Source organism: Triturus cristatus, chromosome 4_1 (assembly GCF_964204655.1).
Source record: "Triturus cristatus chromosome 4_1, aTriCri1.1, whole genome shotgun sequence".
Classification (NCBI taxonomy): domain Eukaryota; kingdom Metazoa; phylum Chordata; class Amphibia; order Caudata; family Salamandridae; genus Triturus; species Triturus cristatus.
The window spans coordinates 100,136,962-100,161,310 of record NC_140585.1 but is presented as its reverse complement, the minus strand read 5'-3'; the positions used below and the strand labels follow the sequence as shown (position 1 = coordinate 100,161,310).

The window sequence follows — 24,349 nt, the reverse complement described above, 5'->3', positions numbered from 1 at the left end:
ACAGTTGATGGACAGAATGCAGAACAATGTCATACATTCACCCCAGTACAGAGATCTGGGCCTAAATCCATCGTTTTTTTGCTCACCACACCACCCCAGTTCAGACATGGCCATATGCAAATCAGCCTTGACCCTGTGCCTCATGGGAACAGTCCAGCCCGAACTGCCAAGCCATGTCTTCCCTGGACAACACAATGAAGGACCAGCATACCTTAATGAACGAGTGAATTTCCACCAACCTACCAGGAAAATATGTTCCAGAACCATCTCCCTAGCAGCCGCTGATAAAACAGTGGAGGCCGCTACTTCTCCCACCTGGCAGTGAAGACCTGAAAACCCTCCCCCTGCACCTCAGAGCCTCACCATCGCTCCAGCAGTTCAGGAAGGACCACAAGACCTCGCTGTTCACCCAACAAGCAGCATGATCCAGCAGCATGAATCCCACACCGCCTCGAGACCCTTATGTGTGAAGCAGCTGAGCTTTACAAACCCTGACTGATTGATAGTAATTACCCTTCCCACTACATGTATGACACATTATGAGGACTAGCCACATATGGAAGGTTTATTTGAAGAGTGTTATAAAACTATAGGGTAGATCATGTGACTTGGCATACAAGGTCTGTTTTCCCAGTCCACTGAGAACAGTAGAGCCTGGAGAATAGTTCATGATCTATTTGGGAAGTGACCTTAGCAGGAAGAGAGTAAGCTACCTTGAAATCATGGCACACAGAGACCTGTCTCAGTACGTCACTAACTGATCCTGAAGACAGCCTACCGGTAACCAAAGACTCGTCCACTTTACCACATTGTCAAAAGACAAAATACAATATATTTAATTAAGGTTTCTTGTATAGTGCCATATTCCAGCAACCAGTTCTGCTCGCTTTCAGAGCACCTATTAAACAAGGATTAATTACAGTGAGTCCTAAGGCTATGAACAGGCACTAGAGGTTCACTGAAGCAAAATTAATGTGCAAGGAACATCCAGTCAGGAGACAACATTAAAGCAGACGTACGAACCACTAGCACAGCGTACCAACAACCCCATGGGCCGTGGCATAAGCAAGGAAAATGGCCCCTTTGGCTGCTGCTCAGGAAGTAAAATATAGCAATTATCAGGGTTCACTCGCACTCGAGGAGACCGGCGTGGGGAGACGTTTGCTATGAGTGAACTTCTACGAACTTCAATGTCTTGACGTAGACGTGAAGCCAGCTATTAACGAGGGTTGTGGATTGACAACCCATACAGAGCATTTATTTATTGACTCGTCGTAAAGAAGGATTTTCTCTTGTACCCCACGCCACAGGATTATTGTGGCCTGGAATTATCGCCACAATAGGAATTACTCGCACTATAACAGTTCAGCCGTGAACAAGTCGTATGTACTAAACTACAGAGACGACGAAACACGTGTTGGCTAATGAACACCCGAATGGATTAAAAAGACAGAAAAAGGAAAAGACTTCGCTTGTATTTTTGTACTATGAACAATATGGGAAATTAACCTAAATCAGAATATTACGTGTGCTAGGGTGTTTAATGTAATTATCAGGGTTCAATGGGCCCCTGAGGGCTTTGGGTCTCAGTACCACTGTACTTGCTGAACCAATGGTAACTATACCCCTAGTATGGACAGAGAAGGCTGCTGGACCAATTGCAAACTGAGGACTAGTTAAACTAGTTTTCTCTGCTAGTCACCTGACAAGCACTGGAATGTAATTAAAGAAATGATCAAGAAGCCAGTCTCCTACCAAGGTCTCTGCAAAAGGGCATTAGATTGAGTTAACATGGGTAGGCACTGCCATCCTATTCCAGGCGTCCATCCATAGGTGCTTGCATTTCATGTCTGCCTCAACACCATATAAACAGACATAACCAAATGCCAAGTACATTCGAACACTCGATGTTTCAAAAGATTTGTGCAGGCAGATCCACTCATTAGATCACAAGTATCAGCTTCATACTCTGTTTTCATGATTGTTGATAAGTAATTGTAATCATTTTAATGAATCCTTAACATTACGTCTAACACCTCGTACCCTGCTCTCCTCTTCCCCCCAATACGACCGTGCCTCCCAAGTTACACCTCCAAAAGTCACCATTTCTCCCCTCAGCCACAAGTAAACACCGCCCCTGCACTCCTGACTCACTCTTCCCTCAACATACAGCGCCGATCTGTACCACTCCCTACCCCTTGCGCACGGTGACCACCTCTCCGACCCGCGCCCTCTCAGAGATGAATCGTGAGAGAGAGGCTCTCTCTCACGATTCATCAAAAAAGTTTTAAACAAGCACAAGACCTACCAGAAGAGCCCGAAACAAGGCCGACCCCACACAAAGACGAGACTGGGTTAGAAAGGAAAAGAGTATAAGAACAACCATTCAGCGTGCATCACATTGGATTTAGCACACCTCAGTCGTTCATGCGCCAAATCCCTGCCAGGGGCCGCCACGAATATGTATTGTATCCGATTCCTCGTGGTGGCCCCTGGGGTTTGGTGGCCCTGTGCAGGTGCACAGCTTGCACATGCCTAAGGCCGCCCCTGCCAGTGTCTTTTATCTGATTTAAGTTGCGTTTAGCGTAAACGTGGCTGCGGAAACCCTTGGTTATCACTTTTATTTTATGTAATAGGTGCTCAAGTTGTGCTCTGCTCATCTCTCCTGCTTTCTAGAGGACAAACACGCCTTGCTCCGATCATCAGTGTGTTCAGGTTTCATTCTTTTATTTCGCGCGCAGAATGGATGCTAAACCTGCTGGTAGGATTCCAGAGATTGTCAGCTAAGGGATGGACAAGTAAGGCACACAGTGATTTGCCCAGGTCTCATAATTTGGTCAGTGTGGTAAGCCTAAATTAGAACTCTTATTTTTTTGTACTTAAGCAATCCACTTGTTCCATTAAGCAGAATTCCCTCTTAGCTCTGGCCTCCCCACCCTTAATTGTTTACATCAAGCATACACGCAGCCTCACTTTTTTTTCATTTGCACACATACAAATAAAATGTATCTAGGTGTTTGTTGCACTGTTTTTTTTTTACTTATTTAGGGGGTTATAGTCACCTTCAATCTGTTTTCGCCATGAACTACCTGTTTCCAGTACAGATCACCTCACCATCACATAGCATCCGTTGCAAGAGCGCCTTTAACACTGCTCTGGTTCCGCCAACCAGGCGCGAGCCCATTTATTCTCATGTGGGATTGGCGCTTTTTTGGCCCTGGCATTTCAGCAGAACAGCCACTCCGATAATAACAAACATTTGCATTATTACTTATTCTACTGCTGGGATATTTTTTGACAAACAATAAATCTAACAAACATTATCATTTGCAATGCCAATAGCTCAAACCCTGTCCTCACGTGGTGTCTAATGCATAGCAAATGCTTGTTTAATAAGTGGTCAATCAAAAGGATACCCTCCAGAACTCATCTTGTAACAGTCTTACCTTACCTCTGAAAAAGAATAAATATTGGTCACCTTGGAAGCTTCACGTGACTACAGCTTTTACATGTTTGTCAGCTAGGCTTACAACATATCTCAGGCAAGTGTACATTCCTTTTTAGGTCTCGCCTGACCCAGCGCATGTGCTAGTCTGGCGAGACATTTTGTGAGGGCTCCAAAAAGTGCTACCAGGCCAGCCTAGAGCTACAGTGCATGTGCGCGGGCGCGCACATCGCGCTTTACCGCGATTACTTTCACATTGATGTTTGATTGCGATCGTGATCACTTTCGCGGCCACACGGCCGCTTTGATGTTCTCTGTGAGGCTTCAAAAGATTGCAGCAGTTAAAACAAGCATTGGTATAGCCAATAGGTCTCGCTTTTGGGACCTTATAAGTGTTTAGTTATGCAACTGTTGCATGGCTAAACACTTATAAGGTCCCAAAGGCGAGACCTATTGGCTATGCCAATGCTTGTTGTATAATGCAAGTGACAATATGTTGTATCTAATGTTTCTGCTTTTTAGGTCGAGCCAGGGCAGCACATAAACTGCTCTGCGAGGCATGCTGTATCCAGGTGTGGACTTGAATCTCCGCCCATCTTTTCAATTGGCTCCTGCTACTGTCCTTTCTAAATGGTTGCTTCTCATTCGGTAACAGGCTTTTTAGTCCCGCCTTAGTAACACCTTGTCTGCATTTGTAACCTCACATGAGGACTGTACTTTTAACTTGTGCTGTTACACAATCTGTTTTAGCTATAGTCTGTGAGCACTATTTTCTTTAATGTCTTTAATCTAGCTGCTGTTGCAGGCACGACAGGCTCTCCCTAACCCACCCTGTTTTCCTGACAGCGTGACGCCCGACCATGAACACTGAGCTTTATCTTTCGAAAATGCTCACTGCACAGCGCAGCACTTCTGTATGCGCTATGCTGCTTAACAAATGCTTTTTATTTTTAAAAGCGCTCCATACCGCGCTTTTACTTTAATGGCGGCCGCCCCTTTCTTTAGACAAGCCGCAACTTTAAGAAAGGGGCGTGGCCAACATTAAAGTAAAAGCGCAGTATTGGGCACTTTTACAAAAAAAAACATTTATTTGTCATGGTGACAAACAAATGTTTCTTTTTTGTAAAAGTGCCACATACCGTGCTTTCACTTAATTGCCAGCTGCGCACCTTTCTTTACACAAGCCGTGTCTAAAGAAAGGGGTGTGACCGCCATTCAAGTAAAAGCGCCGCCTTGTGCGTTTTTACAAAACAAACATTGGTTTGACAACATAAACAAATGCTATTTTTTTGTAAAAGCACCCCATACTGCGCTTTCAATTTAATGGCGGACCGTGGCCACACACCTTTCTTTAGACGCTGGTCATCTAAAGAAAGGGGCGTGGCCGCCATTAAAGTGAAAGCGCGGCATAGAGTGCTTTTACAAACAAGTATTTGAAATGCAATAGGTCTCGCATTTGCACGAGTTTAAGCTATTGGCATTGTAAATAACAATGACTTTTATTTATGTTTTAAAAACCAAAACATAGATAAAAGGCATTATAATTTATAATGGCAATAGCTCAAACTTGGATAAATGCGAGACCTATTGCATTACATATGCTTGTAATTAACTGCATTTCTATTTGCATATGTCCATAGATCTTTAGTAAAGAACTCATTTATTTCACTAATCTATTGTTTATTGTTTAATATCATGGTGCACACACGTCTAAAAGTGCGGTCATCTTCGAAAGGGGCTGGGTGTTCGTGTCCTTCCAATTCAGGGTTCTGCATCAGTTTCAAGTTCTTTTTACAGCTTCTCAGTGCACAATGTCTGATATTTGTCTCTTTCCCTGGACTTCTTTGCTTAGTTTTACTTGATAGGAAGTGTCAATCAAGTGTCACGCATTTGGCAGTTGAACGTCACCCCTAAGTGCACTGAAAACACGCAAATGTCACATGTGCACGCTGAAAACTTGGCAGCAATGATGTTATTACTTGTGGTTTCCGTGTTCATTGGGAAACGTAGCGCATAGAAGTTAAAGGAATGACCTTGGAAACGACTGCGCAATAGTTCATAGGAGTTAAAGGAATGAACTTGGAAACGACTGAGCAATAGTGATAAAGTGAAAAGGATATTCACACCCCGCCTCCAGTCCTGACATAGGATCCACTCCAGGGGAAGGATGAAGCTCCCTTCCCAGTTCCCACCGGATACTATATGCCTGCTCCGTGTTTGCATCATATGCATCTGTCTGTCCTTGGACTGTGGCTGCTGGTTCGTCAATGATTGACAGGCGGACCGTGCTATCAGCTTTGGGTTCGTAGGAGGGTGTGGTGAGGAAGGGAGCCCGTGATTGGTCCGCTCTGTTCCTCATTCTTCCTTGTACTCTGCAGAACTTGTGAATACCGTGGACGCCTGGGGGCCGTGTACTCTTCGGCAGGTAAGGGGTCCCCCAGCCCTGCCAGGGTGGGGTGTGCAGACGGGGAGGGCTGGTGCATGAAGCGCTGCAGAACCTGGCTTAGGGAGCCCCGGGAGAGACTTAATAACACGCTATTGAGATGTGTCGAGCAGATTTGGTATTCTTTCAAGAGAAGGTAGCGCGCGAGAAAATGCAAATCCCAGAACTGACCATCAGGTGTGTATCTCAGGGGGACTCTATGTTGTCGACCGACGATGGTATCTCTAGTTCTGGGCATTCTGGCCCTTGCAGACCCGTTTTTTTATGACTTCAGGACTTCCACTACCAGAATGCAATGGGAAAAAACACCTGACCTGCTGCCGGCTGCTCACTCAAGGCGCCGGGAAACTGTAGAGCTCTGTTGTCCGAAAGATTATCAGTTATCCATTGCTTGCCCACGTTGGTAGACGAAACACACTGGGGCATATTTACAGTAACTGGCGCAGCCCTGCATATCCGCAGGGATGCGGCAGTTATTGTGCGCCACAGCTCCGCCACCATGGATGCGCCGCATTTACAATAAGGCGCATCATGGGGCAAAAACGGCACAGATGCGTGACGCATCTGTGCCGTAAAAGTGGAGCATTGCTGGAGTTGCGTCGCAAGCGCGACGCAGCTCCAGCAATGCTCTGGGGGGTCCTATCTTGTGAATGCTGCGTCAATCCTTACGCCTGCTTCAGGCAGGCGCAGGGTTTTGACGCAGCATGGGCATAAAAGTGACTGAGTGAAATCTTGCAGATTTCACTCAGCCACTTTTAGGAGGCGTTCCTGAGACGGAACGCCCCCTCCCTGCGCAGGAACGCCTACTTCTGGCGCAGGGCTTTACAACGTGACGCATCTCCCAGATGCGTCACGTTGTAAGTACCCCGCACCATGGCGCAGGATTTGCGCCGCCGCTGCGTCACAAAAGTGACGCAACGGCGGCGTAAATGAGGCGCAAGGGGCTTGTAAACCTGCCCCACTATCTTTTACCACACGGGTTGGGAGTGTCATGTGATTGAACAGTTTTAGTCCTGTTGTGACAGAAAAGCCCCTCGCATGGTGATGGATGTGCACCCCTGCCCGGGTGTCCCAGACTCCGTGATCGCGGGATCCTTGGTAACAGTGTTTTGGTCATGAGCAAACTCTGATCATGCGTGTGCATCATGAACCAGGCCTGTCTCATGGGTTATGTTCTAGGTAAGACTGAGATGGTCACCCAAAGCGCCCCTGGTGATGGCTGCTGCCTTCACTTCCTATATAAGTAGCACAATCTCACATTGGTGGCAGCACAGTGTGTTTTCAGTTATGGAGATCACTAGAGTGTGCTGGCCGCGTCCCTGGCTCACTTGTGTAAAGTTCCACTGCTCTCCGCTTAACTCGCCGTTGCCCTGAATTGGTTTGTATGCAGTGCTGCAGGGTGCGCGTGGTTGCATGTGTGTGCCGAAATATATGTGTGCCTGTGTCCTGTGAAGTGGTACAGTACATGAGTCAGTGCACGCGGTTGTGTGTGCGCTCTGGGGTGTGTGTGGGCCTTTGAAAGGCACAATGCATGGTGGTCTCTGCAGGCCTGCCCCGGGCCCACGCAGGGGGCCCTCCTAAGAGGGCGGCCCCCCTTAGTGCCACAGGATGGCACACGACGAGTCAGCCTCCCAGTTTTTGGGACCAACGTCACTTCCGGGCAGGAGGGGGTGTGGGGAGAGAGGTACATATACCTCTTCCGCCCACTGGTCACCCTCTTTTCCCGCTGCCCTGACTCCGTTTGGACGTGTCCCAGGAGCTGCTGAGATCTGTGGCACGGTGAGTGCATAGCCCCCCCTCTCGCCCGGGTCCTCCCTTTTTGGGGGTTGTATCAAGGCTGGGGGGCCATGGGTGCAGGCCACCTTGGCGCATGGGGGGGTTTTGGCAGCTCCAGTTTGGTCACGGGTGTCCCCGCCGGGTCCCCCCAGCCCTGAGTGTACGCGGGTAAGGGAGGTACGCGGGGGCAGCAATTCACGGTGCACCCCGCTTTCCCCACACGGCAGGGGAGAGGACTTAGAGTGGTTCCCGCCTGCGAGCCAGTCGTGGCCTGCGGGGTCTCAACCCACGTGGGCTGTGGCCTGGGCCCGAGTGGGATAGCCATGGGGGGAGGGAGGAGCAGGCGCTTAGACACATCCTCCCCCTGACATGTTTAGGTGGCTGCAGCAGGGAAATTGCCACACCGCCGTGTCCCATCGAGCTCCGAAGGTTTGTGGAGGGCTGCTGGAAGAAGCTATAGGGGCGGCTTGTCTTTCCGAAGAATTGGCACGGTGATTGCATGCCTTTCGGACCCACCCCCAGCTCGGTCTCCCCAGTGGGGTTGCACCGAGGGCAGGGTGGCCCGGTCATGCCGTGAGCCACTGGTGGGGGGGGAGGTTTGGGCAGCTCTCTTGAAGTTCTCACAGGGACTCCTACGGTTGTACTGTGGCCTAAACCCCCCCCCCCCCAATCCGTTTATTGGGGGGGGGGGGGGGGGAGTTGGGGCCTGGGACCACACGGTTCTGCCCTATTGGGCAGTCTGCAGCAGCAGGGACGGGTGTCTAGGCGCCAGCTGCGTTGGGAAGATAGAGGTGGCCGAACACCTTTGCCTTGGTGCCATCTGGGCCGGGGCATCTGGCGGCTGGGGGGGGGGAGCGGATCCCGCGTGGCGCCCTAGCCGGTGCCACGGTAGGTCTGCAGCCTTGGTAGAGCATGGCTTTGCCCCGTGCAGGGCATCGAGCAACCCTGCGGCTTGCGCCACATATCGGGACATAGGCTTTGTGTTGGACAACAGGGAGTGCGACACTGTTAGGCGGGTTCCTGTTAGGGGATTCGTCAGGGGGGGGGTCGCGTTGGAAGCCTCGCTGCATGCGTCGCTTTTGTGGTAGCCTGCAGGGCATTTGGCAGCGAGTCCCCCCCCCCCCACCCCTATCAAGGGTGCCATGGTGCCTGCTGCTCTTCTTGGAATGCCACCCTTTGTTCCCCTCGGGGCATGCTGGCGGGCCTCGGGTCTGGCACTGTTTCTTTTGCGGGCATTGTCTACCCCGTAGATTTTGGTGAGGCCGAGTGAGTGCGTTGGCTGGCGATCGGGCATTGAGGGTGAGAGGGTTGTTTCAGGTTTCCCTTGTTAGTGGATGCACTGTGCCCGTGTTAGGCAGGCGGCGCTGTGCGGTGGGAATTACTTCCTTTGTGTCTGCCCAGGCTTCAACAGCCGACCTGTCTTGCAAGTCCACTCATCCACCAACAAATAGTTTTGACCCTCCGGGTCACAGTGGGGGTTGCTCACCCAAGGCGCCTGGCATGCTTTCTTCCGCCTGTGGGTATTTAATTGGACACTGGGTGGGCGGGGCTTTGTAGTGAGAGGAGCCTTCTCACACACACCGGCAAGGCCCCTCCCCTGCCCCCAGGACAGTATCATTCCCGGGCTAGGGTGGCGCTTAGCGGACGGGGGATATGGGGGGCAGGAGTTGTATTAGTATTATGCTGCCTCTGGGCCCTTCATATGCAAAATTGCTCCCTGCCTCAGAGAACAATACTGCCGAATCCCTACTCGGGCGGCGTTGTACCTACTCGGGCGGGTGGTTGGCGTTGTTGCGGTCTCCTTTGCACCCGTGGTACACGCTGAGTTGGCAGCGTGCCTCGGGTGTTGTGTACCTGGTACCAGACGGGCGTCGTGCGCGGTGAGTCCCAGGGACAGGGAGGTACTTGGGGGCCTTTATCATTCAAAATTCTTTTTGCACATTTTAATAATTACATTAGGCGAATTTGGAAAAGGGGAGGCAATAGAATATACTGGTAATCGTCTGAATACTCTGCTGAATCCTAAACATCCCCAATAAACCCCTTCAGTACCCAGTTGGTATTGGCCTCTGTATGGACCGAGAAGAACAATGATATTGCATGTCTCGCGTCCACATCCCTAGGGAGCCCTAGGAGTGGTCACGATTGGCAGCAGGTGAGGCTGCCCCGCCGTGTGGAGCCTCCACCGTGCTGCGGGGTAGGTGGCCAGGCGGGAGTGGTCACGGGCAGCATGGTGCCCCGTCGTTAAGGCCACTTCTCACATGATGTCTTTTAGGGGTAATATTGCAATATTGTGGCGCTTGGGAGGAGCGTCGAATATAAGCAAAGGGTTATTATGTCTAGGGCGCATATTTTATTGCTAGCACCTAATTTGTGCCCTATATTCTAGTAGTTATGTTCCATGTTTACTTTTATCCTTCAACGGATGTGCTCGTTCACAGTAAAGGTGGCCGCCTCGCACGGGAGGTGCATTTATGGGGAATAGAATGCGGCGCTCTGCGGCAACCCAAGCAAAGGTATATGGCGTCGTGGTTGATAGTTTAATAGGAACGCTGTGATTTCACGGCTCACCTGTGTGTGGTGGGGATCCGCTCGGTGCGTCTGTCCTTGTTAAACTGCAACCCTGTAGCAATAAGGGCCCTTCCGTTTCTGGTGCTTTGCACCAGGGGTACGATCTTTTGGGGTTTTGTTGCTCGAACTGGTGCAATTTCTGATATTTATGTTTTCGTCTCCTTGGCTTGATTATGCTCGCGAAAAAAGTGTCACTTATAGTTGGGTAACTATCACTCATTACACTGTATCACGAAAATGTCACACATAGCAATCTAAACCTTTGGCAGTATTGTTCAATGTGTTTTGATCCCAGTCTTCTGCCATCCATATTCGAACCAGATCCTCTATGGGTATGTTGAAACACGTCAGTTGCATCATGCAGCGAGTCTGGTGATTTGGGTCTCGGCCGCGTGCATGCGGTTATCACATAGCGCCTAATCTTCGCCTACTAGGCAGACAGCTGTGTAATTGTCCACTCAGCAGCAGTCTGTTGGGAATGTCTGAGAATCTTTCAGAAATGGGGAGGGAGGCCAGGTTCAGGAACTGAACCCCTTGATATGGTTATGAGCCATTATCGCATCAACGTTTTCTTATTTACGGGTATATTTCTACCTTGGGTACTGTCGCTACACGTGTCTCTGCTTTACAGCTCTATTTATTAAAGCACATATATTATGTGGTGTGCAGTTGATAGACTGGATACATTAGAGTTATAAGGAAAGGTTTTGTCTGATATCCCCTTCCCTTCATAAGAGCTTGCCTGTGTGTGTGACATATCGTCCAATTACCGTGACTGTAAAGTTATTTTCAAATCAATAGTAGAATTGTAGAGCAGGGATGAGCGTGCAAATGGATTTCTGTGGACGTTATTTGATCACCTGCATGCTAGCGTCATATCAAATTACATCCATGAATCGTGAGGTGTTGCTAGTTTTTACGACATCAGTAGGATTTATGACAGGGAAGCCTGGCAAATGAATAAAATGTAAGAAGGGTGCACATCAGCGTTGGAATGCCATGGGCGGTGTTGGAACCGGGTAGGCGATGCAGCGCGATTATTGGAGGGTGCGGGGACGATCACGCCGTCAACCAGGTCCCGGGGTTACCACGTCGCAGTGTTGAACGTGCAACGGGGATGATGAGGGAGGCTCGCCAGTCATTGTTTTATTTTGAGCTGTAGCGGAATTCACGTTATCGGGGCACTATGTTATACAAATTGCAGGAACAATCGTTGTTTGATCAATTTTCTTGTTCCTTACATGTCTGCAAGAGGCGCACCGCGGCAACGTGGCTCGAGACAGGTTGAGGACTGGTGCCAGCAGGCATGGTGGTGGCGTTCTGTGACAGTACGGTAACTAGGTGAGAGGTGTATGCAGTCTCCGCTGTGGGGTGCCTAGTTTGCTACTATGGGTGTGCTGTTTGAATATTATATTTACACTGCCTCTGGGATAAGCCCTAAGGCACTGACTAGCTACCTAGGGGGTGAGTAGGAGTTAGCTGTAAAGTGTACTCTCTCTTCTCCTGACTAGTGGGGGTTCGGCCAGGCTCAGGTGCAGACCTTAGCCAACCAGAACTCCACTTTTAACATTGGTAGAGAATGCCTAGGAGTTGTTTGCAGTCCATTTGTAACCGCCCCACAGGGTGAAAGTTTTAGGCCACATGGCTTGTGAAGGGCTCTTGTGGTGGAGCCTGGTTCTAGAGTTAACGTCGGACTAGTGTGTCTTGTGCTCTCATCGCACGGTTAGGTCCCGGTCATGAGTTGATTTTATCAGGGTGAGCTGGCTGGGGGTCTGGGAGTGCCGATGCATCAGAAACACTGAGCAGCTTTCAGCCAAATGGGTATGGTTGATATCTGATGCAAGGGGCATCTGGTAGATTAGAGCTGTACTCCATTGTACTGCCTTCGGTGCTTGGAGGTCTGTTGCCACCGCCGTTTCAATGAAAGTCATTGGCTAGCGGGTTGCTCTGAGTGGAGTATTTGCAGGCTTTATTAACGTTATCCGCTACCAGTTCAAACGTGCATCTTTTACTAATTTATACAATGCAGAGCACAAGAACCAATTCCCAGGCTCCTGCAGTAGGTGCATAAAAAGGTCGTAGCAACCTGGTAAGGGAACTGTGCCACGTGTGGTTGGTAGCTTGTGTCGTTTGGTTTGGGCATGAGCACGGCCTGTCCTTTCGCCGTTGGTCGGCGAAGTTGGTGGCCTGTGCTCTCAACAGTACTGTTTACTGAATTCGGGGTGACCATATTGGCAATTTTAAGTTGTTTGTGGTAGGTCACCTTGTTTGGGGTTAGAGGTCCGTTGGTCTAAGGGCCGGCCAGTGTGTCTTCCTGCACTCAGGTCGGTGAGCAATAACTTTGGGTGTTGTGGTGTCTGTGGTAAGTTCTGGGCAGGGAGACTCAGGTCAGTCCCCACCCTTTGGTCGACCAGGACAGCCCACACAAACTCCTTCAGCTGGAATCTTTTCAGGGATGGGTCATAGGGTTAAAAACTTGTCAGCAGTGACACAGCAACCCCCTAGTCACCCTGGCACGGGTGTTCTAGCTTCCTGCAAGTTGAATTTAGGGTTATGATATAGAATGTATCATTAGGAGGGGCCCAGTGCGGGCACGCCATGGTCTATTATTCAGTGACTGGGTGGGCTAGTGCAAAACAGCTACATGTAACATGTAAGTCTCTGTGGCGGGGCGAATAAGGGATGCTTGGTCTGCACGCAGGGGCAGGCGATTTCTTTGTGGGCTTAGCTCTGCAGGCTACCTTGAGCCCTGGTTTTAACAGACTAGGATACGCAGTGAAATGTGTGGCAGGCAGGCGCCTAGAGATGGGTCTTCCGAGACATCTATACCTGTATTAATTCCTGGCTATGGAGTGGCGTCATGACACTCTGGCGTGGGATGTGGTCAGCCGGTTGGCAGGCCTTCTAGATGTAGGTTTCTAGCTCGGGCATGTCCAAGTAAGGGTCAGGTGCCAGAAGCCGCCACTGGGCTACAATTTCAGGCCTGTGGAGCAGTAGAAAAGTAAGGGGCTTGGGTTCGACCTCTTGTTTAGAAAGGGTAGGCGGCACCCACCAGTGCCTTTTTTTGGGCGCCGAGGTTTGCCCTTCGAGTGAGAAGTGGTTTAGGGCCATGAAAGTGATCTTGAGGGCCCGCACCTAAGCCAGTGCAACATGGGTTAGGTTCAGAGACAGAGATGGCCACTGATTATCAGAAAGTGGCAGGGCTACTCGGAACCAAGGTAAAGGGACACAGAGTTCTGGCAGGACTTCTTGTCTGAGTTATGCAGGTGGAGCTGCTAACAGCTTGGGCTTTACATGTTTCCAGGCATTGTCTGTGCACACCCATAAGTTTTCCAGCTAGGGGACGCACCACACATTTCTAGGTAATCGGAGCAGTTAGTACCGGTGCATCTAAGCTCAAGAAGGATGGGGCTTTTAACTCTGTATTTGACTTGCTGCGCTTCTAAGACAGGGGTTTGAATGTGAGGCTATGTCCCCGGATAAGTTCTGCTTGCATTTTAGTTTTAACAATGTGATTGGTGCTTCCAATCTCTGGACGTTTTGCAGTTAAGTCCACTGGGAGGTTGAAAGAGGATGGGGCGCACCTCCCAGAGTGGGCATAGACTTATTTTGCTGGACATGGGAGAGGCCCTGGAATCAGCAAGAGGGAGGTCAAGAGGCCTACCTTGGTGGGGGGCCCTGGCTGTGACGGTGGCCACACCCAGAGCTGTGGCGGAGTTACAGGGCGATCCAGAGGCTGTAAGGTACAGAAGGGTACCCTCTGCACGAGCACAGTAAGGGTGCTAAAGCCAAATCTCTCCAGAGAGGTCCTCGCGTTGGACCCTGGAGGAGCGACTGCGCCCTGTTAGTACTACGGGCGGTTGTGGACCTGAGCAACCGGGGGTTGCCTCAACGCTCCACCCACCCCTCTTGGGGGGGGGGGGGCGTGAGTAAGGGGTGAACTGGTGGTCCACCGGTGGGAGGGGCTATCCCCTCCCCCAAATCTAACAAACACCAGTTGGCTAGGGCCACGGTGAATTTTGGCTCATCAGGTGGGCAGGCGGCGAGGGGCTGCCTGCCCTGGGGTCACCCGTAAGATAACCCACCATGTTGGCATATTTGTTAATAAAATAAACCTGCAGCAATTTTCTCCACTAAGAATGTGTCTTGTCTGATTATTTCTCTAAGATATTGCTGTGGGAGGGATGGGGAGTGTTGCCGATATTGGCACTATGGATTCCATTTTGGGAGGCCCAGGGCCTGCCGGAGGAGGTCGTGGACGACGAGGAAGCCGTAGACTGGTGTATTCGTGAGAGCTTGATGGGACCCCCATCGGGAGGAGACGAGCTCTCCAGGACACTTCAAAAGGGCTCTTTGATTCTAAAGAGAGGTCATTGGTCAGAAGGGCCCGGGTACCAGTGGCGTAACAAAACGTGAGAGGGCCCGCCTGCAAGGTATGCTGAAAGGGCCCCTCGCACACACATCAGGAGGGGCTGAGGCCCCCCCTCCAGTATCGGTAAGCCTGGCCCCCCTGCCCCCAACTGCAGAGGATACGGTGGCCTTTGTTACTCCCCTGCTGGGGACATCTCAGGCAGGAGACGGGCTGATAAGGGATCCATATAGAGGAGGCTGGGGGCCTTTGTAACCCTTTGATGCACATATCACTGAGGCTGACGTCCAGGTGCGACCCTCGAGCGCTGGTCACGCCAGCGTCTGTGTTTGGAGATATATGGTTTGGAGACACATCCTGTGAGATAGACTGCTCTCAGGAGGAAGAGCAAGACAGAGAAATGGGCACTTCAAAGTGGGCAACCCCCAGAGCACAAACCTTTGAACGAGACACAAATTCACATTTGTGTCTGGAAGAGGCTTATAACAGGGGAGCTGCAGGCTGCCGAACTGAAGCTGTACAGCAGCATGGAAGAGTTCAACAGGACTTCTCCCTGATGTGACCAGGACTGGGGACTTGGGGTCTGCCAGTTTCCCATGGAGGGTCAGGGATCATCACCCAGGAGAATCAAGAACAAGTGCCCTGGTGCACCAGCTTCTGCCTGAGCCAAGACTAGTGGACCCTGTGAGGAGAAGGCGATCCTCTGGAGGGAGAGAGGTCCACTGGGGATTCTGCTGGGTGGATGCTAGGAATCAGAGTGTGAAATTCTGGTCCGTTGGTATCGGCACACCTATCAGGTTGGCTACCTGTATGTGCTGTGGCGACCCCTGCTTGCAGGTGGGGGCGTGGAGAAGATTGAACCCCGCACCAATAGGGCCCTACGCTTGTGTGCCTTGAGCATAAACCCCTTAAGCCAGTCTGGTGGGGGCTGCAGTGAAGCTTCGGGCCCATCTCCCTGGTGCATCCCAGTGCACTGTTGGGACCCGAAGATGTGTGCCTCCTTGAGTGCGCGGAACGTGACCCCTGTGTGCCAGTTGAGGACTGTGTTGAAACCCAAGTACCTTCTCCCAGATGCAGCTCAGTGGTGAAGAGACGCACGCCTCTCTATTCAGTGTTCTGACTCAAAGAGGGACGCCACCTTGAGTGCACAGATCCAGTATGCCAGGTCAGGCCACAGAGAAAGCAGAGGGCCTTTTCCCGTGATACTTTGTCATCGGGCTTCGAATAGCACCCCAGGTCTGCTATTGGAGACAGAAGATACTTGTCGCGTAAACAGAGGAGCATCATTGATGTCTGGACTCTGTGCCAGCCGTGGCGAGACTATTGATCATCGCTGGAATCAGCCACTGTCAACCTCTACCCAGGATGACTGAGTGCTCCAGGCCTGAACATCAAGTCACAGAGACCTTGAGAGGGGGATCCTCTTTGACTGAAGCACCGATGGCGCTGGGCCACTTGGGCTTTGAATAGCCATGGAGAGACTACTAGGTCTCGTATTCTCTAGTGGAGCCTAGCCTGGATGTTGCCTCATGTAAATGGGAAATAACCCCCATCCGCAGCTTGAAGAGCAGGACGTAGTTGTCCGCGAGGACAGTGCTTGTATACAGACCTTATAAAGAGTGTTGTTATCTAGTGTGTATTGTAAATACCTTTGTGGGTGTATATAAATGCACCTTTTTTTCAATCAAAGTAAGTACTTGGGCCCCAGGACAGCATGGGCGTAGAAAATCATGAAATCTGCTAAGTCAGCATGGTGTGAGCAGTATTATAACAAATGACAATTCATAATTTAAAAAGTCACATTACCATACCATCGTAACACAAGCCTGCTACACGAATATTGATTCGCCCCTTCTGATCCAATGACATCTGGAGGTGCTAGAACAAACTAGTTCCAGAAACAACAGAAACAATTGTGAATTAATGCAATACAGTGTGCAAGCAGGAAGTGCCTTGGAAAGTAACAAAAGGCCTTCTCCAGCAAGATTTTTAGGTCTCGCCTACGCAGCGCACATGCGCTGCGTAGGCAAAAAGACCTTTTGCAATCGCTTCGGCTTTTCAGCCGAAAACGTGCATGTGTGGCGATAGCCTTGCGGGAGCGAGCTTGACACCATATGTTTGTAATTAACTTACAAACACATGGTGCCCCTGGCTCGCTCCCGCAAGGGAAACGCTTTGTGTGCTGTCGCACTCCCCCACCCCTTCCACTTTTAGCGCGAGGCGCGCGCGAGCTTGTTTTTCTATGCTGTCACCGTCGAAGTTCAGCTCTCCCCTGCATCACTAGCTCTCGCTCTGCAGGGCATTATTGTTAAATGAAAAAAGCAAAAACCAAAGGAAATGATGGACGGAGTGTTGAACATTGCAAGCACTCACCCCCAGTCAACCGATCTGGGTTTAATCCATCACCGTTCTTTAGCCCACTCTGCCACCCCAGTTCAGACATGGCCCTATGCAAATCAGTCTGACCCTGTGCCTCATGGGAACAGTCCAGCCCGAACTGCCAAGCCATGTCTTCCCTGGACCGGAAACAAGCTTCCTAGGACCGGTTCCTGGCATTTCAGCCGTCTTCAGCCAGGCTTGCTTGAATCCAGGGGCAAAGTGAGCAAGGGACTCACGTCTGAGCATACCCTGCCAACTTATGGCGAACAAAGCAAAAACCAAAGGAAATGATGGACGGAGTGTTGAACATTGCAAGCACTCACCCCCAGTCAACTGATCTGGGTTTAATCCATCACCGTTCTTTAGCCCACTCTGCCAACTCAGTTCAGACATGGCCATATGCAGATCAGTCTGACCCTGTGCCTCATGGGAACAGTCCAGCCCGAACTGCCAAGCCATGTCTTCCCTGGACCTGAAACAAGCTTCCTTTGCTCACTTTGCCACTGGATTCAAGCAAGCCTGGCTGAAGACGGCTGAAATGCCAGAAACCGGTCCTAGGAAGCTTGTTTCCGGTCCAGGGAAGACATGGCTTGGCAGTTCGGGCTGGACTGTTCCCATGAGGCACAGGGTCAGACTAATTTTCATATGGCCATGTCTGAACTGGGGTGGCAGAGTGGGCTAAAGAACGGTGATGGATTAAACCCAGATCAGTTGACTGGGGGTGAGTGCTTGCAATGTTCAACACTCCGTCCATCATTTCCTTTGGTTTTGCTTCATTATTGTTAAATTGCATCTTGTAGTAGGGTTTTCTTGTGTGGCTGCGGATGTCGCTGCAGGCCTATGCTGAAATTGTTGGACCACATATAGCTTCAGTGTTTTTAAAGATTCTGGTAATTTCAACACCACTGTTTGCTCTGCACCCCGCACCCGCACTCACACATTTTCTGCCTGCATTTGCGACAGAGGAATCCGAGAGCGGTCCGCGCTTTGCAAGTTCACATTTGCCGCATGAGACATTCCTCGGGGTGTCTACGCGTTTTCGATCACTAAAACATAGACACAAGTAGCGCTTCACATGGCCTTGTGCGGTCCATCCTGCAGCTGTTTAAAATGTAATAACTCACGATGGCGGGAGCTATAACTGCATTAGCCCCTTCTACCATTAAAAGTAATGAAATGTGAGACCCCCCTATCTCGTGCATGTCTTATGGAAAGAGGAACAGAGTTTTACGAGACTCTCTCACAAAGGGTGACCGGATAAAACAAAAAATGAATAAAAGAAAGGGAACATTTTGCTCAAATAGAAGAAAGACTACATTTTTCATCAACGGATGGGCACAGAATGACTTAAATGACAGAGCTCATCAACCGAGGCACAGGGAGAACGCGGCACTAAGTGAAAAAAATCCAGGACGCCTGGTCACTTTACTCACACAACCTTTCACTGCTTGCAAAACAGTGGCGCGCAAGGGTCCCATGGGACCTATTGCCCATCCCACTGCTGGTTAATAGTAACCAAAACTGCAACAATTGACGTGACGTGTGCCCCGGGTCAAAAGATCAGAGCCTAATAGTGTAGTAAACAACATATAAAGAGAGAAAAAGCACATGTGAGTAATACCATCGATGTTGAATCCCATCAGCCACTGTGAATAGCGGTTATCATCATGTAGGATTCGTCCATACACACTACTCTTGTGTTAGAGATATGTGTAGTGTGTGGAACCAGGGAAAAGCAAACAGGTTCATAAGATTCTTTTGCCCTGGTATATTATGATGTCGCTACCAATGAGTTGAAGGTGGCTAATGGTTTAGAAGCAGTGCAAAAACAAACAGAAGTGAGTGCAAATGTTAAAAACAACTACTGAGTCAGTCCCACAATTTTATTCATGACTGACCGAGTGATGTAGTTAAAAACAGTGCAGGAAGCAGTTTGAAAAAATAACTGCTATTGTCCCAAAGGTGGTCTACATGTTTCAGCCATCGTGATTGAGTGTCAATCTGGCTTTCGTCAGGACCGATTCTATATGCTACTGCTAAATAATGTAGTAATCCAAACAGTCAAAAGGAAAAGGAAAAGATACGACCTACTTGCGTGGTAGTATTGAAACACTCCCGACTATACGTGGAGTAAGTTACAAATCCTGAAAACAGAAAAAGGATTGTCAACACCAGAAAGTTACTGGAAAACAACAATGAAGATCAACAACGTGGTTCACAGGCTTTTGCTCAAAATTGATATGTAGATACTATATACATACTTAAGGCTCTCGTTGTCGGTTAAACTAACTGTGATATGACAGACATTTGTAATAAAACAACTTAATTGTCGAAATGAGAGGCACCAATTAGTACAGTTAATCGGTGTTCCAGCTTACCCCTCAATGTAGGGGGTCACGCCTCACCTCACCTGGCATCCGCTCAGATGAACGAGGCCCCGCTCTGTATTAGAACAAACGGATGCAGTGATATATATGCCTAGCAATAATTGCTGGTCTCAGTCAATAAAATGTAATCTCCATACTTTTATCTAAACGATAGGAACATGGCCAGAAACAAACCGACTGGTAAAGGACTATAGTTGTCTGAACTGTGAGTATTAAAAAGCCCAGTAGCGGCGGCGTTTGTGTGAATATCACGGCCTATTGATGCGCCAGTGGATATGTCTCTAGGGCAAACTGAGACGAGTTATCACATACGAGGCAGCATACTGAGGCGGTATTCAAATGTCTTCAACAAAGTTATAACAAAAGAATTTGCACAAAAGAGTTTAGAAAAAGAGAGAGGGCGCGTCTATGGAGCGCTTACCTTTCCGTCGGTACCTCCGGCTAAAGTGAGCTGGACGGGGAGGCACCGATGTGCGTGTATGGCGCTCATAAATAGATGCGCGTCTGGATGACGCAATCGTCAGCGTCTGCAAAGACTCCTGGTATATGGAGTATCGTGTCAGTTGTGAGAACCTTCTCAATCTCGGGTCGGATGAAGAGTCATCCAAAGTCATGAACATGTAAGAATACTACGTGCTGTGTCTAAAGTAATTGTTGATGCTTGAAATCAGCAATCTGTATGAAAGTCCCTGAATGTTCATAATCGCGTCTCAATACGAGTAATTATCTAATGTAAAGAGATGTGATTGGCTGGCTCTCAATAAGTAAACACAGTAGTTATTTTTGGCTCTATAAGGAGTAGCACAATATGCAGATCAGTATGGCCATGTTTCGTTACACTTAGTTTAACAACTATAACTGGGGTGTATGTTGTCGTGTGATGTCTGTTGAATGTACGTTTTCCCTCGAAATTTGTCAGGGGGGGGGGGAAATGAAATAAACTAGAAAGGGTACTGTATTCTATGGTGAACTTGAGAAATGGATTTTGGTTGTTCAGCCAGTCATAGAATTCTGAGACCTGTAGGGTGGTGCCTCTAAAGATGACAAAAATGTCATCGATATAGCGTTTCCACACTCTAATTTGATCTCGAAAGGGATTTGTGGAATTGAGTATGTGGTTCTCTTCGAACATGTGCACATAAAGATTGGCTAACGAAGGGGCAAAAATACTCCCCATCGAAGTTCCTGACACTTGGAGGTATAGTTTGTCTTCGAACTTGAAAATTTTTTCAGTCATTGCCAATCTTGCACATTCCATGACAAAGGGTATTGGTGTCATGATTTCTGAATCCTGGAGACTGGTTTCTAGTAATGTGCGTATGGCTTCAAGTGTCTCAAGTTTCAAACACAAACCAGAAGAACTTCAATGGACGGTGTTAGAGCAGCCGTTTATTCCTCCACATGTCAGTGACATTGCCCGATTCCTTTTCAGGAAAGAACAAAAATGGATTTATTCACTTCACAGTGATATACAAGGGCTTAACGATGATATACCGTGGACTAGCCTCTAATACCTGGAAGGACCATTTTTCCACTTGGTGCTTGGTTGTCAACAGCACTGAATGTACCCTTTCTAGTTTATTTAATTCCCCCCCCCCTGACAAATTTCGAGGGAAAACGTACATTCAACAGACCTCACACGACAACATACACCCCAGTTATAGTTGTTAAACTAAGTGTAACGAAACATGGCCATACTGATCTGCATATTGTGCTACTCCTTATAGAGCCAAGAATAACTACTGTGTTTACTTATTGAGAGCCAGCCAATCACATCTCTTTACATTAGATAATTACTCGTATTGAGACGCGATTATGAACATTCAGGGACTTTCATACAGATTGCTGATTTCAAGCATCAACAATTACTTTAGACACAGCACGTAGTATTCTTACATGTTCATGACTTTGGATGACTCTTCATCCGACCCGAGATTGAGAAGGTTCTCACAACTGACACGATACTCCATATACCAGGAGTCTTTGCAGACGCTGACGATTGCGTCATCCAGACGCGCATCTATTTATGAGCGCCATACACGCACATCGGTGCCTCCCCGTCCAGCTCACTTTAGCCGGAGGTACCGACGGAAAGGTAAGCGCTCCATAGACGCGCCCTCTCTCTTTTTCTAAACTCTTTTGTTATAACTTTGTTGATGACATTTGAATACCGCCTCAGTATGCTGCCTCGTATGTGATAACTCGTCTCAGTTTGCCCTCGAGACATATCCACTGGCGCATCAATAGGCCGTGATATTCACACAAACGCCGCCGCTACTGGGCTTTTTAATACTCACAGTTCAGACAACTATAGTCCTTTACCAGTCGGTTTGTTTCTGGCCATGTTCCTATCGTTTAGATAAAAGTATGGAGATTACATTTTATTGACTGAGACCAGCAATTATTGTTAGGCATATATATCACTGCATCCGTTTGTTCTAATACAGAGCGGGGCCTCGTTCATCTGAGCGGATGCCAGGTGGGGTGAGGCGTGACCCCCTACATTGAGGGGTAAGCTGGAACACCGATTAACTGTACTAATTGGTGCCTCTCATTTCGACAATTAAGTTGTTTTATTACAAATGTCTGTCATATCACAGTTAGTTTAACCGACAACGAGAGCCTTAAGTATGTATATAGTATCTACATATCAATTTTGAGCAAAAGCCTGTGAACCACGTTGTTGATCTTCATTGTTGTTTTCCAGTAACTTTCTGGTGTTGACAATCCTTTTTCTGTTTTCAGGATTTGTAACTTACTCCACGTATAGTCGGGAGTGTTTCAATACTACCACGCAAGTAGGTCGTATCTTTTCCTTTTCCTTTTCACTGTTTGGATTACTACATTATTTAGCAGTAGCATATAGAATCGGTCCTGACGAAAGCCAGATTGACACTCAATCACGATGGCTGAAACATGTAGACCACCTTTGGGACAATAGCAGTTATTTTTTCAAACTGCTTCCTGCACTGTTTTTAACTACATCACTCGGTCAGTCATGAATAAAATTGTGGGACTGACTCAGTAGTTGTTTTTAACATTTGCACTCACTTCTGTTTGTTTTTGCACTGCTTCTAAACCATTAGCCACCTTCAACTCATTGGTAGCGACATCATAATATACCAGGGCAAAAGAATCTTATGAACCTGTTTGCTTTTCCCTGGTTCCACACACTACACATATCTCTAACACAAGAGTAGTGTGTATGGACGAATCCTACATGATGATAACCGCTATTCACAGTGGCTGATGGGATTCAACATCGATGGTATTACTCACATGTGCTTTTTCTCTCTTTATATGTTGTTTACTACACTATTAGGCTCTGATCTTTTGACCCAGGTTACTTCTGGTTGTTATAATATGTAAGGTTTAGGGATTAGTAACCCTTGGGTCATTAAAAATATTCCCTTCGGCCCTCCCCCAAAATTTATTGTTACCAGTGATGTGTGCCCCTCCAACTAATAGGCCCCTTGTCATTACACCTGCTGTCTGGGCCGGCTTTAGCACTTGTGGCGTCCAGAGCGATAGTCATTTTTGGCGCCCCCACACCCCATGACAGGCTCCTCGGATTCTCCCACTACCAACGGGCATAAGTCTCCCTCATCCCTCCAATCACAAGGTATTTCTAAACACAGCGCCTCCCGCTGAGGTCGTGGCCCCCTCCACAGGTCAGCGCCCAGTGCGGCTGCACCAGTCGCACTGCCCTAAAGCGGGCCATGCCTGCTACTTAACACCATGCCCCTGCTGCAGAGCAGTGCCATAATGCACAACGAGGGTGCCCCCTTGCAAAATGTGAGGAGAGCCCCCCAGTCCCTCATATCGCACATATATTGATTGCCTTGGACCAAATAGGGGGCCGCCTCAAGAGCTGGAGGGCGCCAGCAGGGGCCCGTGTTACACCACTGCTGCAGAGGGATATTGAGTCAAACTGATTTATCAGTCCGCTTTTAAACAAACACACGCATTACCCACCCGATTGATACATCACTCTTAACTCACCCATATATTACCACCATTCCCTCCTCTAGCGTGTGAACGGCCCAAAAAGAAGCATAGTGGGTCGATTTAAAACATATAAACAAACGAATAAAGCGCTGGTTGTGCAAAAGACAAGCCTGATGTCACAACGCCAAAAGTGCACTGCAGTGGCAAACGGAGCAGCGTCCCCGCTGTTGTGCAGTGTAACGAGAGCCTTTCAGTGAGCCATATACCCGCACTTGCCACTTTAACAGGGGCCTGAAAGGTCCGTTATGGAAATGTGTACCCTCCTGATGTTAAAACTATCTTTACAGTATTCTCGTGTCTATGCACTATGAAATGATATGCTCTGCAGTCGAGTAGGGCTGCTCTTCACACGCGCCGCTTCAGTAATGAGGAATACCAGACCATGTCTATCGAGTAATTACTTCTGATCACCTGTTGCGTCCGCACACGCTGCCACCGCGCGTCATTTGGAAAACAATGGCCGACTCGTACGTGTCCCCTACATCTTCGTAGAGCCGTCTTCCTGCAACGCACACAGAGATTCCTGGAAAGAGTCCCAGGCAGTTTAACCCTTGCGTCGTCACCAGCACCCTTATGAGCATGTGGGAAATTCAGTAACCTCGAGAATAATCCATGAATCCTGCCTAACATTCATTATTCCCCCTACGAAATGAACCTTACCCTTTCAAGGATGTTTCTACTGTGAAGTTTTCCCTTTTTTTTTTGTTTAGAGCACAACAATTTTACCCTTACTCGTTCCCACAGGCATAGATGGGAACAGCCTTTCCACTGATAGGACACTGCATTCTGCCTTCCACTGAGGAAAAGCTCTCTTATAAAGTCCTGACTTTGCAACCCTCTCAGCCTTAGAGCTGTTTTTAAAGCAGCATCTTAAATCATCGATACGGATGGAAGTCCTGACACGTTGTAAAGCTGTGCCACCTCTGCCGTGTCTTCATTTGTCTCAATACCTCCCCCTGAATTCATCGTTT

General features: G+C 48.7%; 1 protein-coding gene across 1 annotated transcript in view; it reads left to right on the top strand.

Moving 5' to 3' along the window:
• Nucleotides 1-5,528: 5,528 nt before the first annotated feature.
• Nucleotides 5,529-24,349, top strand: part of LOC146839646 (acyl-coenzyme A amino acid N-acyltransferase 1-like) — a 103,084-nt gene continuing 84,263 nt past the window's right edge. The window contains exon 1 of the mRNA XM_085651732.1: nt 5,529-5,870. The gene's annotated coding sequence lies outside the window, so the exon portion shown is untranslated. The remainder of the gene's footprint in view (nt 5,871-24,349) is intronic.